Raw genomic sequence first — 16,030 nt, 5'->3', positions numbered from 1 at the left:
ATCCGTACCAACTTTGAATCCCGCAGACTCAGAACCTGAACGAAAGGCCATTTGTTCCCCTGACCTGGTGGGCCAGTCCGAAGTTAAGTATAGGCCTGTTAGTTGTAGAAGTAGCTTTGACGTAGAATTTGTGCATGAGTAGCGATTACTGTGTATAATAAATGTGCTTTGATTTGAATCTTACTAATTGGTGTATTGGGTTATTGATCATTACTTGGACTTGAACCTCGTGGCGGTATCATAAAGATACCTGGCGACTCGAGAGCAAAGGTAAAAAAACAGAGCAATTGAACCAATGGAAAGTTAGCAACATTATTTGGCGACATCTGGCGGGAGCCGATCAAGAAGTGGCATAACCACTCCGGGAGAACCCAGAATATGAATTAGAGATCCAATTGGGAACAGAAAACCACAAGTGTTCAAGCAGTTCTGATCAATACTCATAATTCGGAAGTGTGTGTATGCATGCGTAACTAACAGGGCGATAAGGTAAAACTGATAGATTTTTTGTTGCGACAAAACTGTCGGGAGTTTGTATTTCGGAAAGTAGCGAAAGCCGTACCCATATTTACAGCACCGCCTTAATACCCCTGTCCCAAATTTGAAGAGCAGCATTCGGATAGGAAAGATGGCAATGCAACGCCTCATGAATCCAGAGGCATTTGCGGTCGCAGCGACCAGCAGCAGTAGAGTGGGACAATGTCCCATTTGGGAGGAAGAGATCAGGAAATATCTCAAAGGGAAAGGATGGCCCTTTGGAATGAATTCTGTGACAACGAGGAATCAGGCCCCGGGAGTATAGGACATACTTGGTGGGAGAACCTGAGCGAGATCCACAAAAAGAGTTTAGGAAAAGCTCGCAAGCCGATGGCAATCGTGTCCTGCTTGGCACAATTGCGAGGCACAGAGGAGGTCTTTAGGACGCTCCGGAAAGAAGTAGAGGGCATACATCGAATGAGTAAGGTCGATGTAAGCGAGGTAGAGCAAGAGAATTTAGAATTGAGAAGGAAGTTGGCAGCAAAAGATGGAGAGGTGGAGGATGCCAAAAGGGCTCACCAGTCTTGTCTGCAGCTTAAGCAGCTTCCAGTCTCAATATGAAAAGGCCTATCAGGACACGCAATGTGCAGTCCTGTGGACGGATGACTGGCTCCGTACAAATAACAGGACCTGACCCACGACCCCAAAAACAAAAAGGATTTCCCCAAGAGGCAGAGGGAGAAATCTCGGGTAATAGAAAGCTTATTAGAGCAGGGCGTACTTAGATCAGTAGCCTCCACTAATAATGCCTCGATTTGGCCAGTGAGAAAGCCCGATGGATCATGGCGACTGACCATCGATTACCGGGAACTCAACAAAATCACCCCCACAGCAGCCCCCACAGTAGCAACAGGTCCCGAGACCATGCTCAAGCAGGGACTCAATTCCTGATTCTTTACGGTTTTGGATGGCAGATTGCAGAGCTGCAATCGCTGCTTTCAGTTCAGAAAGGCTTCCAGGAAACCTTTGGCGCGAAATTAGATCAGGAAGACAGCCCTGATTGGGAAGAATTGAATGAAACAGTGCACAGATATGTTCAGGGAACATGTGCGCAGGGAAAGCCACAAAAGAGGAAAGATCCCCAACCCCCCAGAGAGCAGATATTTCAGGCTCCAATGAACCCAGTAACCACATCCACATCCACAGCCACATCAGACGATGCGGAATTTCTATACTCCACCCCCTTAACAGTGACCCAATTACGGACGCGTGCGAGAAGATCACACCGTTCCTCCCCACCTCAGACCCCCACCATTTCTTTGCCACAGTAAAGCATCAGGCGACCATGTACGGCCTGGATGAGCGAGAGCATGTAAAGCTCACAGTTTTAAGTTTAGACCCTTCAGTAGCAGCAGCCCTTCCTGACCCACAGAATGTAGGAGGAGGCACCCTTGCAGAAATGCATACCGTGATCCTGGATTCGATTGGGTATAACCGGGGTGACTCCGTAGATGGCCTCAACAAATGCAGGCAAAAGAAATCCGAGCACCCCACAGCGTTTGCTGGCCTCGTGTGGATCCACTTTGCAGCAGTCTTTGGAGACTTAGACCGCGCCCATTTGTCCCCAGACAACATGGCCAAATGGACCCGCACCCTTATCTCCTATGCCACAGGAACAGGACAGAAAGCTTGCGTGAGTTATGATCCCTCAGAGGAGGCCCATAACGAGGAGTGGGTAGTGAAAAGATTGTCCCGCGCTTGGGAGCAATCTATACAAAGCAAACCCGCAGTCAAAATTTCCGAGGAAAAGCAGGCCGACGCAGATATCTGGGCCTTTTTGGCGTTGACTTTACAACCGATTGAGTGTAAGAGTTCCAGGAGTTCGGACAGAAGCTCAATGTGCTCTTCCTTGGTGTCTGTCTGCAGTAGTAGGTCGTCTACATACTCAACCAGACATTCGGAGCGAGAGAATTTGGCTAAAATTGCCAGCTGTAGTTGCAGCGAAAATTCGGGGACAGCCCATCGAATTTCTCTGGGACACAGGAGGGTCCCGCACCACAATAAATTCCTCCATCCTGTTTCAAAAAGTCACGTGGCCCACTACAGCCACCATCACCCTCAGCGGCTTTACACGCCACTCACAGCAGGGACACATCACAGCCCCTGTACCCATTCAAATCGGCAACATCACCACCAAACACCCCGTAGTTTTAGTAGATCTGCCCCACAAAACAGAACACATTCTGGGAATCGATTTCATGAATTCCCACAATCTTTCATTTGATCCAGTCAACCAGTGTGTCTGGAAGATGGCAAAGTCAGCAAGAGCCCCCGCAACGCTCAACATAGGAGAATACGCAAACAAAATTAGCGCAGTAGGCGAGTTTTGGTTCAACCCGACCAAGCTCAGCACGGACAAGCAGGTTAGGGCAGTTCTGCAAAAGAACAGGGCAGCATTCGCGACCCACAAGCACGACTGTGGACGGATGACTGGCACCGTACAAATAACAGGACCTGACCCTCGACCCCAAAAACAAGATGGATTTCCCCAAGAGGCAGAGGGAGAAATCTCAACGGTAACAGAAAGCTTATTAGAGCAGGGCGTACTTAGATCAGTAGCCTCCACTAATAATGCCTCGATTTGGCCAGTGAGAAAGCCTGATGGATCATGGCGACTGACCATCGATTACCGGGAACTCAACAAAATCACCCCCACAGCAGCCCCCACAGTAGCAACAAGTCCCGAGACCATGCTCAAGCAGGGACTCAATTCCCGATTCTTTACAGTTTTGGATGTCAGTAATGGATTCTGGTCCATTCCATTGGCAAAGGCGTGCCAGTACAAATTTGCCTTCACCTTTAAAAATCAGCAGTACACATGGACATGCCTGCCACAAGGATTCCACAACTCCCCCTCCATTTTCCACCGACAGCTGGCAAATGGTTTAGCCAAATTCTCTCGCCCCGAATGTCTGGTTGAGTATGTAGATGACCTACTACTGCAGACAAACACCAAGGAAGAGCACATTGAGCTTCTGTCCGAACTCCTGGAACTCTTACATTCAATCGGTTGTAAAGTCAACCCCAAAAAGGCCCAGATTTTGGAAGATAAGGTGATATATTTGGGAACAATTATTACACATGGTAAACGCGAGATCAAGCATGAAACGATTGACTCGATTGCTAAATTGCCCCTTCCCCAGAACGTTTCAGCCCTCCGGTCGTTTTTAGGACTGGTTGGCTACTGCCGAAACCGCATTGACGGTTTCGTCAGCAAGGCAGCACCCCTCTCAGACCTCCTCAAGAAAGGAGCCCCCTGGGAATGGCTTGCGCAGCATACGGATGTTGTGGATGCGTTGAAGCAATCACTCATAGCACTACAAGTTCCAGACCCACTTTCCCCTTACGCTATAGAGGTAGCAACCACAGACCGCACCCTTTCGGCCGTGCTCCTCCAGGAACGGCACGACGAGTTAAGGCCCGTAGCTTACACCTCCAGAATTTTAGTTGCTGTGGAGCAGGGATTTTCAGCCTGAGAGAGGTACCTGCTCGCAGTATTTTGGGCAGTTCAGTATTTTTCGTATATGACCAGACTGAACCCCATCGCAATTCTCACCGAACACACCCCCACCCAACTTTTACTGGACAGACGACTCAAGGGCGGTACAGTAAGCCAGATTAGAGCAGCTAGATGGACCCTTCTCTTGCAGGGACGGGACATCACTGTTAAACGGACAAAGGCGCACACCTTTTTAGCCGACAACCTACAGTACCCCGGAACCCCCCATGAATGTGAAATTATCTCTCCACACCACAACACAGGCCCCTTTATTGCTAAAACACCCTCCAGATAGATAGGTAGTTCAACCCAGAGCCCCCAGCACACAGACACATGCGAGCCCATAAAGATCTATGTGGATGGATCTTCCACAGTCTTGGATGGGAAGTGCATAACAGGTTGTGGTATTTATGTTGAGGACGCGCAGGGACGCGCCCTAGAGGAAATATCATTAAAACTTCCAGGCCACTTAGGCGCGCAGGCAGCAGAGCTTGTGGCCATCGCATATATAGTGGAACACCCAGATTCCTTCCCCAGCCCAGCAGACATGTACTCGGACAGCCTCTATGTCTGCAACAGCCTCATGGAATTCCTGCCCCTGTGGAAAGCAAGAGGATTTGTTTCCGCAGACGGAAAATCCCTTCCCTCAGCCCCATTGCACCGTCACATTTTGGAGAGAGCACTGAACAGGACTTTTGGGATAGTCAAAGTTCAAAGTCACCATCGTTCCTCCCCCCCCTGGAAATGTGAAAGCCGACGCACTAGCTAAAGCAGGTTCCAGATACGGATATTTTTGGACACCCCCCGAAAGCGCACCAGTGAATGCAGTTCAGGTCTCACAGACTAGGATCGAGGATCTAGTGGAGGCCCAGAAGCAGGACAGCAGTCTCAGGAGGATTTTAAAAGGAAAATATCCAGCACCCTACGAGAGATTTAAAAATGCTCTGACCACACATGACTGTGTGGTGTTAAAAGACATCCTTTATGTGGTTCCTGAACAGGACTGGAATCAACTGATTTGTTTATTCCATGACGGTCATGGACATCAGGGAATCGATCCCACTACAGCCCACCTCAAGCAGCTTTGTTGGCGGCCGAATTTAAAGGACGATGTTAATCACTACATCGAGAATTGTCTTATCTGCGCTCAGAATAATCCGGACAGATATGCCAAAAAGGTTCAACTCAGCCACACCCGACCCGTTAATGGCCCCTGGACTAACCTCCAGATTGGTTTTATAGGACCATTGCCCCCTTGCAGGAATGGTTATAAATATGTACTTGTGGTGATAGACATGTTTACGAAATGGGTGGCAGCATTCCCAGCCAGAACAAACACTGCAAAAACCACAGCCAAGGTTTTGACCCACCACATCTTTACAAGATGGGGACTCCCCCACAGCATTGAATCCGACCAAGGTTCCCATTTTACGGGACGTGTCATGCAGAACGTCCTCACGATATTTGGCATCACCCAAAAATTCCACATAGCATACCACCCACAGTCGAGTGGTATCGTGGAGCGCATGAATCGGACCCTAAAATCCACCCTCAGAAAAATGGTCCAGCAAAACAACACCACTTGGGACTCAGTCCTCCCTTTTGCGCTGATGTTTCTGCGTAATACAATTTCAACTTCCACAGGTTACACCCCACACACCCTCATGACCGGACGCCCCATGAAAGGCAGAGAATGTTTATTAGGTTTAGACTTGACCAGCCCCGAGGTGACGGCCCTCACACACAGGAAAGCAGTAGAGCAATTAGTGAATAATGTTAAAACGGCTCAGCTGGCAGCCGCAATGAAATTGGGCACAAGGAAGAAACAGAGCAAGGCTTGTTTCGACAAGACAGTGCATGCGACTGAGTACAGTGTAGGACAGCAAGTCATGCTCTCCGTATACAACCCCAGCACATTCCTGTCACTAAAGTACTGGGGTCCGTACTCCATTGTGGACAAAGTAGGCTCTTCCGTATACAAGATAAAGTATCCCAACGGTAAGACTGCGTGGTTCCATATCAACCAGCTGAAGGCATATGGAACACAGTCTAACCACTCACACCATGTCATGCTCGACGCAGCACACCACACCCCGCCCACAGCCAACGTAACCCTACCATCCCCCAACATGTCCAGCCTTGCCACGGACTCGACCTCGACTCCACCCCCGAAATATGCACTCCGCCCCGGAACGCTCACCGACTGCAGCAGCAGAGACAGCGACTGTGACTCGGACGATAGCCACCGCATGCCTCCCTACTATCCCCATGCAACAGGACCCACACCCAGCGAATCCGACTACGATCCGAGTGATCCCTTCATGATCACTTTCCTAAATAAACCCCACCACCGACCTACCATGACGACCCCGATTCCGTCCCCACACAACTATACACCATCTATTGGCACAGAGACAACTCATACAGACTCGTCCGAAACGACGAGAGCGACGCCAAATCACACCATGCAGCCCTATCAACCTTAATACATTCAAGAGTTTGGCACCCAGAAGAAGATGACGATCTTGAGTCTGACTCCCAGAACGAGAACCCCTTGGCGACCCTGTTTGCAACCGACAACTGAGGTGTCCAGATGATGTTTTAAAAGGAACCGCTTGGGAGAAACGGTGTCCTTTCTGATGGAACCTGCAGCATGTTTTACGTTGTTTGTAAGTTTGTTAAATGTTGTTTGTCAGACAGGAAAACAACATTTCCACGGCCCCACGCCCTTTTGGCCGAAACCTCGGAGAACTTGTCCGCATGCTCATCAGCAGAAACCTCTGAGGACTTACCCACAGAGACTTGTTAAGGTCCCAGACGCCAGTTCAGCAGAACTAGTCTGTCGACAGATACCAGACACCCGTTCGTAACTGCCCTTCTGATTCGAAGGTAGAACCACTACGGCAGCCCCCCACGATGACTACATTTCTTGCCCGTTCTTGTTGGTTGCTCAGGCAGTGGAGAAACGGCTTGGGACCCGCCCTGCCTGGGAACCCCCCTCCGGTCAGCTACGCTCGGGTAGGGGAGACACGGCATTGGTAGCCGTCCTACCTGGGGACTCCATCCAACTCTTACCCGTCGCGGCCTATACGCATCTCATTTTGGAAATTTTAGTTCAAAAAGTTTTGTTTGGTTTCAGGTAACCCTTAGGTTGCCAACCGCATGCTATTTACATCCTGAAACATTTGGATGGTGAATCGCACAGTCTGCGAGACGGCTCGCACTTCATTATTTGAAAGTGTGTCTTGTTCTAAAATTCGGGTTTTGGAGAAAAAAAAATGAGGGAGTCACACATAGTGACCAATTATAAAGGGAGTAATTGGCACTAAAGGACAGTCAGACGATCATACGAGATGTTCAACCAAGATAGTTACAGACACTATGCTTGATTCCACGAACTCCAGAGGCTCCAGGACCGGAGAAGAGAAGAGAAGTGTCGATTTCGGCGGCGTGAGAGCAGCTGGTTAGTCAGTTTCAGCGGGAGCATTGCGGAAGGAGGTTGCTGGGAGGTAAGTCAACCTTTAAAAGCACTTCTCTTTGCAGGGGCAGGCCAGTCGATTTCGGCGGCGTGAGAGCAGCTGGTTAGTCAGTTTCAGCGGGAGCATTGCGGAAGGAGGTTGCTGGGAGGTAAGTCAACCTTTAAAAGCACTTCTCTTTGCAGGGGCAGGCCAGTCGATTTCGGCGGCGTGAGAGCAGCTGGTTAGTCAATTTCAGCAGGAGCTGAGAATTTTTCTTTTTTTTTAAATTAGTTTTTTTAGGCGGGATCAGGAAGTCGACCCGCGGACGTCTGGGAAGACCCTCACCAATAAATTCTGGTGGAGAGGAAACCCGAGACACTACACGTGTAGTGTCTCCCACCCGCCCTCCTCCTCTAACCTAATAATAAAACCCTTTGGTCTGAGGTAAGTACCATATTTTTATTATATTATTATTATTTTTTATAAAAATTTAATTTAGTTGTTAGCCAGATCTTGGTAGAAGGTTAGAGGAATGGCAGGGAAGGGAGTGCAATGTTCCTCCTGCAGGATGTTTGAGGTGAGGGATGCAGTTAGTGTCCCTGCTGATTTTACCTGCAGGAAGTGCTGCCATCTCCAGCTCCTCCAAGACCGAGTTAGGGAACTGGAGCTGGAGTTGGAAGAACTTCGGATCATTCGGGAGGCAGAAGGGGTCATAGATAGCAGCTTCAGGGAATTAGTTACACCAAAGATTGGAGATAGGTGGGTAACTGTAAGAGGGACTGGGAAAAAACAGTCAGTGCAGGGATCCCCTGCGGTCGTTCCCCTGAGAAACAAGTATACCGCTTTGGATACTTGTGGGGGGGACGACTTACCAGGGGTAAGCCATGGGGTACGGGCCTCTGGCACGGAGTCTGTCCCTGTTGCTCAGAAGGGAAGGGGGGAGAGGAGCAGAGCATTAGTAATTGGGGACTCTATAGTCAGGGGCACAGATAGGAGATTTTGTGGGAGCGTGAGGGACTCACGTTTGGTATGTTGCCTCCCAGGTGCAAGGGTACGTGATGTCTCGGATCGTGTTTTCCGGGTCCTTAGGGGGGAGGGGGAGCAGCCCCAAGTCGTGGTCCACATTGGCACCAACGACATAGGTAGGAAAGGGGACAAGGATGTCAGGCAGGCTTTCAGGGAGCTAGGATGGAAGCTCAGAACTAGAACAAACAGAGTTGTTATCTCTGGGTTGTTGCCCGTGCCACGTGATAGTGAGATGAGGAATAGGGAGAGAGAGCATTTAAACACGTGGCTACAGGGATGGTGCAGGCGGGAGGGTTTCAGATTTTTGGATAACTGGGGCTCTTTCTGGGGAAGGTGGGACCTCGACAGACAGGATGGTCTACATCTGAACCTGAGGGGCACAAATATCCTGGGGGGGAGATTTGTTAGTGCTCTTTGGGGGGGTTTAAACTAATGCAGCAGGGGCATGGGAACCTGGATTGTAGTTTTAGGGTAAGGGAGAATGAGAGTATAGAGGTCAGGAGCACAGATTTGACATCGCAGGAGGGGGCCAGTGTTCAGGTAGGTGGTTTGAAGTGTGTCTACTTCAATGCCAGGAGTATACGAAACAAGGTAGGGGAACTGGCAGCGTGGGTTGGTACCTGGGACTTCGATGTTGTGGCCATTTCGGAGACATGGATAGAGCAGGGACAGGAATGGATGTTGCAGGTTCCGGGGTTTAGGTGTTTTAGTAAGCTCAGAGAAGGAGGCAAAAGAGGGGGAGGTGTGGCGCTGCTAGTCAAGAGCAGTATTACGGTGGCGGAGAGGATGCTAGATGGGGACTCTTCTGCCGAGGTAGTATGGGCTGAAGTTAGAAACAGGAAAGGAGAGGTCACCCTGTTGGGAGTTTTTTATAGGCCTCCTAATAGTTCTAGAGATGTAGAGGAAAGGATGGCGAAGATGATTCTGGATATGAGCGAAAGTAACAGGGTAGTTATTATGGGAGATTTTAACTTTCCAAATATTGACTGGAAAAGATATAGTTCGAGTACAATAGATGGGTCGTTGTTTGTACAGTGTGTGCAGGAGGGTTTCCTGAAACAATATGTTGACAGGCCAACAAGAGGCGAGGCCACGTTGGATTTGGTTTTGGGTAATGAACCAGGCCAGGTGTTGGATTTGGAGGTAGGAGAGCACTTTGGGGACAGTGACCACAATTCGGTGACGTTTACGTTAATGATGGAAAGGGATAAGTATACACCGCAGGGCAAGAGTTATAGCTGGGGGAAGGGCAATTATGATGCCATTAGACGTGACTTGGGGGGGGATAAGGTGGAGAAGTAGGCTGCAAGTGTTGGGCACACTGGATAAGTGGAGCTTGTTCAAGGATCAGCTACTGCGTGTTCTTGATAAGTATGTACCGGTCAGACAGGGAGGAAGGCGTCGAGCGAGGGAACCGTGGTTTACCAAGGAAGTGGAATCTCTTGTTAAGAGGAAGAAGGAGGCCTATGTGAAGATGAAGTGTGAAGTTTCGGTTGGGGCGATGGATAGTTACAAGGTAGCGAGGAAGGATCTAAAGAGAGAGCTAAGACGAGCAAGGAGGGGACATGAGAAGTATTTGGCAGGAAGGATCAAGGAAAACCCAAAAGCTTTCTATAGGTATGTCAGGAATAAGCGAATGACTAGGGAAAGAGTAGGACCAGTCAAGGACAGGGATGGGAAATTGTGTGTGGAGTCTGAAGAGCTCGGCGAGATACTAAATGAATATTTTTCGTCAGTATTCACTCAGGAAAAAGATAATGTTGTGGAGGAGAATGCTGAGCCCCAGGCTAATAGAATAGATGGCATTGAGGTACGTAGGGAAGAGGTGTTGGCAATTCTGGACAGGCTGAAAATAGATAAGTCCCCGGGACCTGATGGGATTTATCCTAGGATTCTATGGGAGGCCAGGGAAGAGATTGCTGGACCTTTGGCTTTGATTTTTATGTCATCATTGGCTACAGGAATAGTGCCAGAGGACTGGAGGACAGCAAATGTGGTCCCTTTGTTCAAAAAGGGGAGCAGAGAGAACCCCGGCAACTATAGGCCGGTGAGCCTCACGTCTGTAGTGGGTAAAGTCTTGGAGGGGATTATAAGAGACAAGATTTATAATCATCTAGATAGGAATAATATGATCAGGGATAGTCAGCATGGCTTTGTGAAGGGTAGGTCATGCCTCACAAACCTTATTGAGTTCTTTGAGAAGGTGACTGAACAGGTAGACGAGGGTAGAGCAGTTGATGTGGTGTATATGGATTTCAGCAAAGCGTTTGATAAGGTTCCCCACGGTAGGCTATTGCAAAAAATACGGAGGCTGGGGATTGAGGGTGATTTAGAGATGTGGATCAGAAATTGGCTAGCTGAAAGAAGACAGAGGGTGGTGGTTGATGGGAAATGTTCAGAATGGAGTACAGTCACAAGTGGAGTACCACAAGGATCTGTTCTGGGGCCGTTGCTGTTTGTCATTTTTATCAATGACCGAGAGGAAGGCGCAGAAGGGTGGGTGAGTAAATTTGCAGACGATACTAAAGTCGGTGGTGTTGTCGATAGTGTGGAAGGATGTAGCAGATTACAGAGGGATATAGATAAGCTGCAGAGCTGGGCCGAGAGGTGGCAAATGGAGTTTAATGTAGAGAAGTGTGAGGTGATTCACTTTGGAAGGAATAACAGGAATGTGGAATATTTGGCTAATGGTAAAGTTCTTGAAAGTGTGGATGAGCAGAGGGATCTAGGTGTCCATGTACATAGATCCCTGAAAGTTGCCACCCAGGTTGATAGGGTTGTGAAGAAGGCCTATGGAGTGTTGGCCTTTATTGGTAGAGGGATTGAGTTCCGGAGTCGGGAGGTCATGTTGCAGCTGTACAGAACTCTGGTACGGCCGCATTTGGAATATTGCGCACAGTTCTGGTCACCGCATTATAGGAAGGACGTGGAGGCTTTGGAGCGGGTGCAGAGGAGATTTACCAGGATGTTGCCTGGTATGGAGGGAAAATCTTATGAGGAAAGGCTGATGGACTTGAGGTTGTTTTCGTTGGAGAGAAGAAGGTTAAGAGGAGACTTAATAGAGGCATACAAAATGATCAGGGGGTTGGATAGGGTGGACAGTGAGAGCCTTCTCCCGCGGATGGATATGGCTGGCACGAGGGGACATAACTTTAAACTGAGGGGTAATAGATATAGGACAGAGGTCAGAGGTAGGTTCTTTACGCAAAGAGTAGTGAGGCCGTGGAATGCCCTACCTGCTACAGTGGTGAACTCGCCAACATTGAGGGCATTTAAAAGTTTATTGGATAAACATATGGATGACAATGGCATAGTGTAGGTTGGATGGCTTTTGTTTCGGTGCAACATCGTGGGCCGAAGGGCCTGTACTGCGCTGTATTGTTCTATGTTCTATGTTCTATGTTCTAAGAGAAGTGAAGTGAAAGAAGACGCACCCATGGGGACATCTTTCGGATTGTACATCATGATAATGGACATTTGGTTGCGCGTGAACACGAACCCCATGACTTCAAGCCCCCCAGCCGTTAATGATTCACTTCCCCACAGTACCCAGAGCCCAGTCACCAGCGACACCGCACCATCTTGGTGTGACAGGTTTATAACCTGGTATTCCCTGTCCTACGTGATAGAATCCTTGTTGGTATTGGCGATACTCTGCTGCATCGTGCAGACTATGAGTCTAAGAAAATGGAGAAGGAGAGCCTACCGCGCTCGCACCCCGGTATATAGGATCAGATCCTCTATTTTCGGATACGACCAGACCCCCGACCCCAGCGATCTATAATTAAGAGCATTCATTTGCGGTTTTATTGTAAATAAAGAGATGTAAAGAAATGTTCATGAGCAATTGTACAATCCTGAGCTTGAGAGCCAAGCCAGGAAAAATGTGTATAAACCGCTATGATTTTGCTTGTATGGTTGAGGAAGTTAGAGTGATGAAATGTTTAAGTGAGTGTAGTGTATTAAGAATAGTTAGAGGTTCCCATTTTTATTGTTTTGTAATGCATGTCCCTGTTTGACATAGCGCCCCTTAGAATTGTCAGTTAAAATATTTTTGCATAGTTATGGTCAGTGTAGAGGCCATGAAAGAAGTGCTACCCAGGTCAGGGAATGGAAAGCAACGTAATTATGTGATCCTTCACGCATTGCGTTTGGATCACAAGGAGGGAGTGTAGCCACTTAAATTGGCCAACTCCCGGTTTAAAATGGCGAATGGCAAAGGCTGATGGGAAAGTCAGGCAACATTGACAGAAACCAGCAGCTGCAGGTTTGCTGTATATTTACCTCTGAAAAGGCCAGACAACATTGATACCAGCGGCCATCAGCATAACAAAGTAGCAGCCATCTGCATACTGATGAGCAATCCCCGGGAACAATAAGTAACATTTTGGACACACAAAGCAAAGCCAGACTCCTCGGCGCCAGCAGGAGCCAACACAAAGGAGGTGAACGAGCACCTCAAGACCGCCCATCGATCAGGGAACCGCTCCAGCATTGGAGAAAATCGAACCAAGCGATTGGGGCAAAGTTCAATCACTTGGGACCAGGTACAGGGTCTGCCCCGAAAGGCGGGAAGCCCCTGGGGACTATAAGAATTGAGCCCCAAGTTCAAATCGTTCTCTTCTTCTCCACCTCTTCGCTCTCTTCACGCTCTTCTTCCTGCCCGGGTCACCCAGCAACAACAAACCAACATTGACCGTCACCAGAGCAGTGAAGATCGAAATTGTAAGTCTTAGAACATAGAACATAGAACAATACAGCGCAGTACAGGCCCTTCGGCCCACGATGTTGCACCGAAACAAAAGCCATCTAACCTACACTATGCCATTATCATCCATATGTTTATCCAATAAACTTTTAAATGCCCTCAATGTTGGCGAGTTCACTACTGTAGCAGGTAGGGCATTCCACGGCCTCACTACTCTTTGCGTAAAGAACCTACCTCTGACCTCTGTCCTATATCTATTACCCCTCAGTTTAAAGTTATGTCCCCTCGTGCCGGCCATTTCCATCCGCGGGAGAAGGCTCTCACTGTCCACCCTATCTAACCCCCTGATCATTTTGTATGCCTCTATTAAGTCTCCTCTTAACCTTCTTCTCTCCAACGAAAACAACCTCAAGTCCATCAGCCTTTCCTCATAAGATTTTCCCTCCATACCAGGCAACATCCTGGTAAATCTCCTCTGCACCCGCTCCAAAGCCTCCACGTCCTTCCTATAATGCGGTGACCAGAACTGTACGCAATACTCCAAATGCGGCCGAACCAGAGTTCTGTACAGCTGCAACATGACCTCCTGACTCCGGAACTCAATCCCTCTACCAATAAAGGCCAACACTCCATAGGCCTTCTTCACAACCCTATCAACCTGGGTGGCAACTTCCAGGGATCTATGTACATGGACACCTAGATCCCTCTGCTCTTCCACACTTTCAAGAACTTTACCATTAGCCAAATATTCCGCATTCCTGTTATTCCTTCCAAAGTGAATCACCTCACACTTCTCTACATTAAACTCCATTTGCCACCTCTCAGCCCAGCTCTGCAGCTTATCTATATCCCTCTGTAACCTGCTACATCCTTCCACACTATCGACAACACCACCAACTTTAGTATCGTCTGCAAATTTACTCACCCACACTTCTGTGCCTTCCTCTAGGTCATTGATAAAAATGACAAACAGCAACGGCCCCAGAACAGATCCTTGTGGTACTCCACTTGTGACTGTACTCCATTCTGAACATTTCCCATCAACCACCACCCTCTGTCTTCTTTCAGCTAGCCAATTTCTGATCCACATCTCTAAATCACCCTCAATCCCCAGCCTCCGTATTTTCTGCAATAGCCTACTGTGGGGAACCTTATCAAATGCTTTGCTGAAATCCATATACACCACATCAACTGCTCTACCCTCATCTACCTGTTCAGTCACCTTCTCAAAGAACTCAATAAGGTTTGTGAGGCATGACCTACCCTTCACAAAGCCATGCTGACTATCCCTGATCATATTATTCCTATCTAGATGATTATAAATCTTGTCTCTTATAATCCCCTCCAAGACTTTACCCACTACAGACGTGAGGCTCACCGGTCTATAGTTGCCGGGGTTGTCTCTGCTCCCCTTTTTGAACAAAGGGACCACATTTGCTGTCCTCCAGTCCTCTGGCACTATTCCTGTAGCCAATGATGACATAAAAATCAAAGCCAAAGGTCCAGCAATCTCTTCCCTGGCCTCCCAGAGAATCCTAGGATAAATCCCATCAGGTCCCGGGGACTTATCTATTTTCAGCCTGTCCAGAATTGCCAACACCTCATCCCTACGTACCTCAATGCCATCTATTCTATTAGCCTGCGGCTCAGCATTCTCCTCCACAACATTATCTTTTTCCTGAGTGAATACTGACAAAAAATATTCATTTAGTATCTCGCCTATCTCTTCAGACTCCACACACAATTTCCCATCCCTGTCCTTGACTGGTCCTACTCTTTCCCTAGTCATTCGCTTATTCCTGACATACCTATAGAAAGCTTTTGGGTTTTCCTTGATCCTTCCTGCCAAATACTTCTCATGTCCCCTCCTTGCTCGTCTTAGCTCTCTCTTTAGATCCTTCCTCGCTACCTTTTAACTATCCATCGCCCCAACTGAAACTTCACACCTCATCTTCACATAGGGCTCCTTCTTCCTCTTAACAAGAGATTCCACTTCCTTGGTAAACCACGGTTCCCTCGCTCGACGCCTTCCTCCCTGCCTGACCGGTACATACTTATCAAGAACACGCAGTAGCTGATCCTTGAACAAGCCCCACTTATCCAGTGTGCCCAACACTTGCAGCCTACTTCTCCACCTTATCCCCCCCAAGTCATAATGGCATCATAATTGCCCTTCCCCCAGCTATAACTCTTGCCCTGCGGTGTATACTTATCCCTTTCCATCATTAACGTAAACGTCACCGAATTGTGGCCACTGTCCCCAAAGTGCTCTCCTACCTCCAAATCCAACACCTGGCCTGGTTCATTACCCAAAACCAAATCCAACGTGGCCTCGCCTCTTGTTGGCCTGTCGACATATTGTTTCAGGAAACCCTCCTGCACACACTGTACAAAAAATGACCCATCTATTGTACTCGAACTATATCTTTTCCAGTCAATATTTGGAAAGTTAAAGTCTCCCATAATAACTACCCTGTTACTTTCGCTCTTATCCAGAATCATCTTCGCCATCCTTTCCTCTACATCCCTAGAACTATGAGGAGGCCTATAAAAAACTCCCAACAGGGTGACCTCTCCTTTCCTGTTTCTAACTTCAGCCCATACTACCTTGGAAGAAGAGTCCCCATCTAGCATCCTCTCCGCCACCGTAATACTGCTCTTGACTAGCAGCGCCACACCTCCCCCTCTTTTGCTTCCTTCTCTGAGCTTACTAAAACACCTAAACCCCGGAACCTGCAACATCCATTCCTGTCCCTGCTCTATCCATGTCTCCGAAATGGCCACAACATCGAAGTCCCAGGT

Source organism: Scyliorhinus torazame, chromosome 10 (assembly GCF_047496885.1).
Source record: "Scyliorhinus torazame isolate Kashiwa2021f chromosome 10, sScyTor2.1, whole genome shotgun sequence".
NCBI lineage: Eukaryota > Metazoa > Chordata > Chondrichthyes > Carcharhiniformes > Scyliorhinidae > Scyliorhinus > Scyliorhinus torazame.
This window is presented reverse-complemented; position numbering follows the sequence as displayed.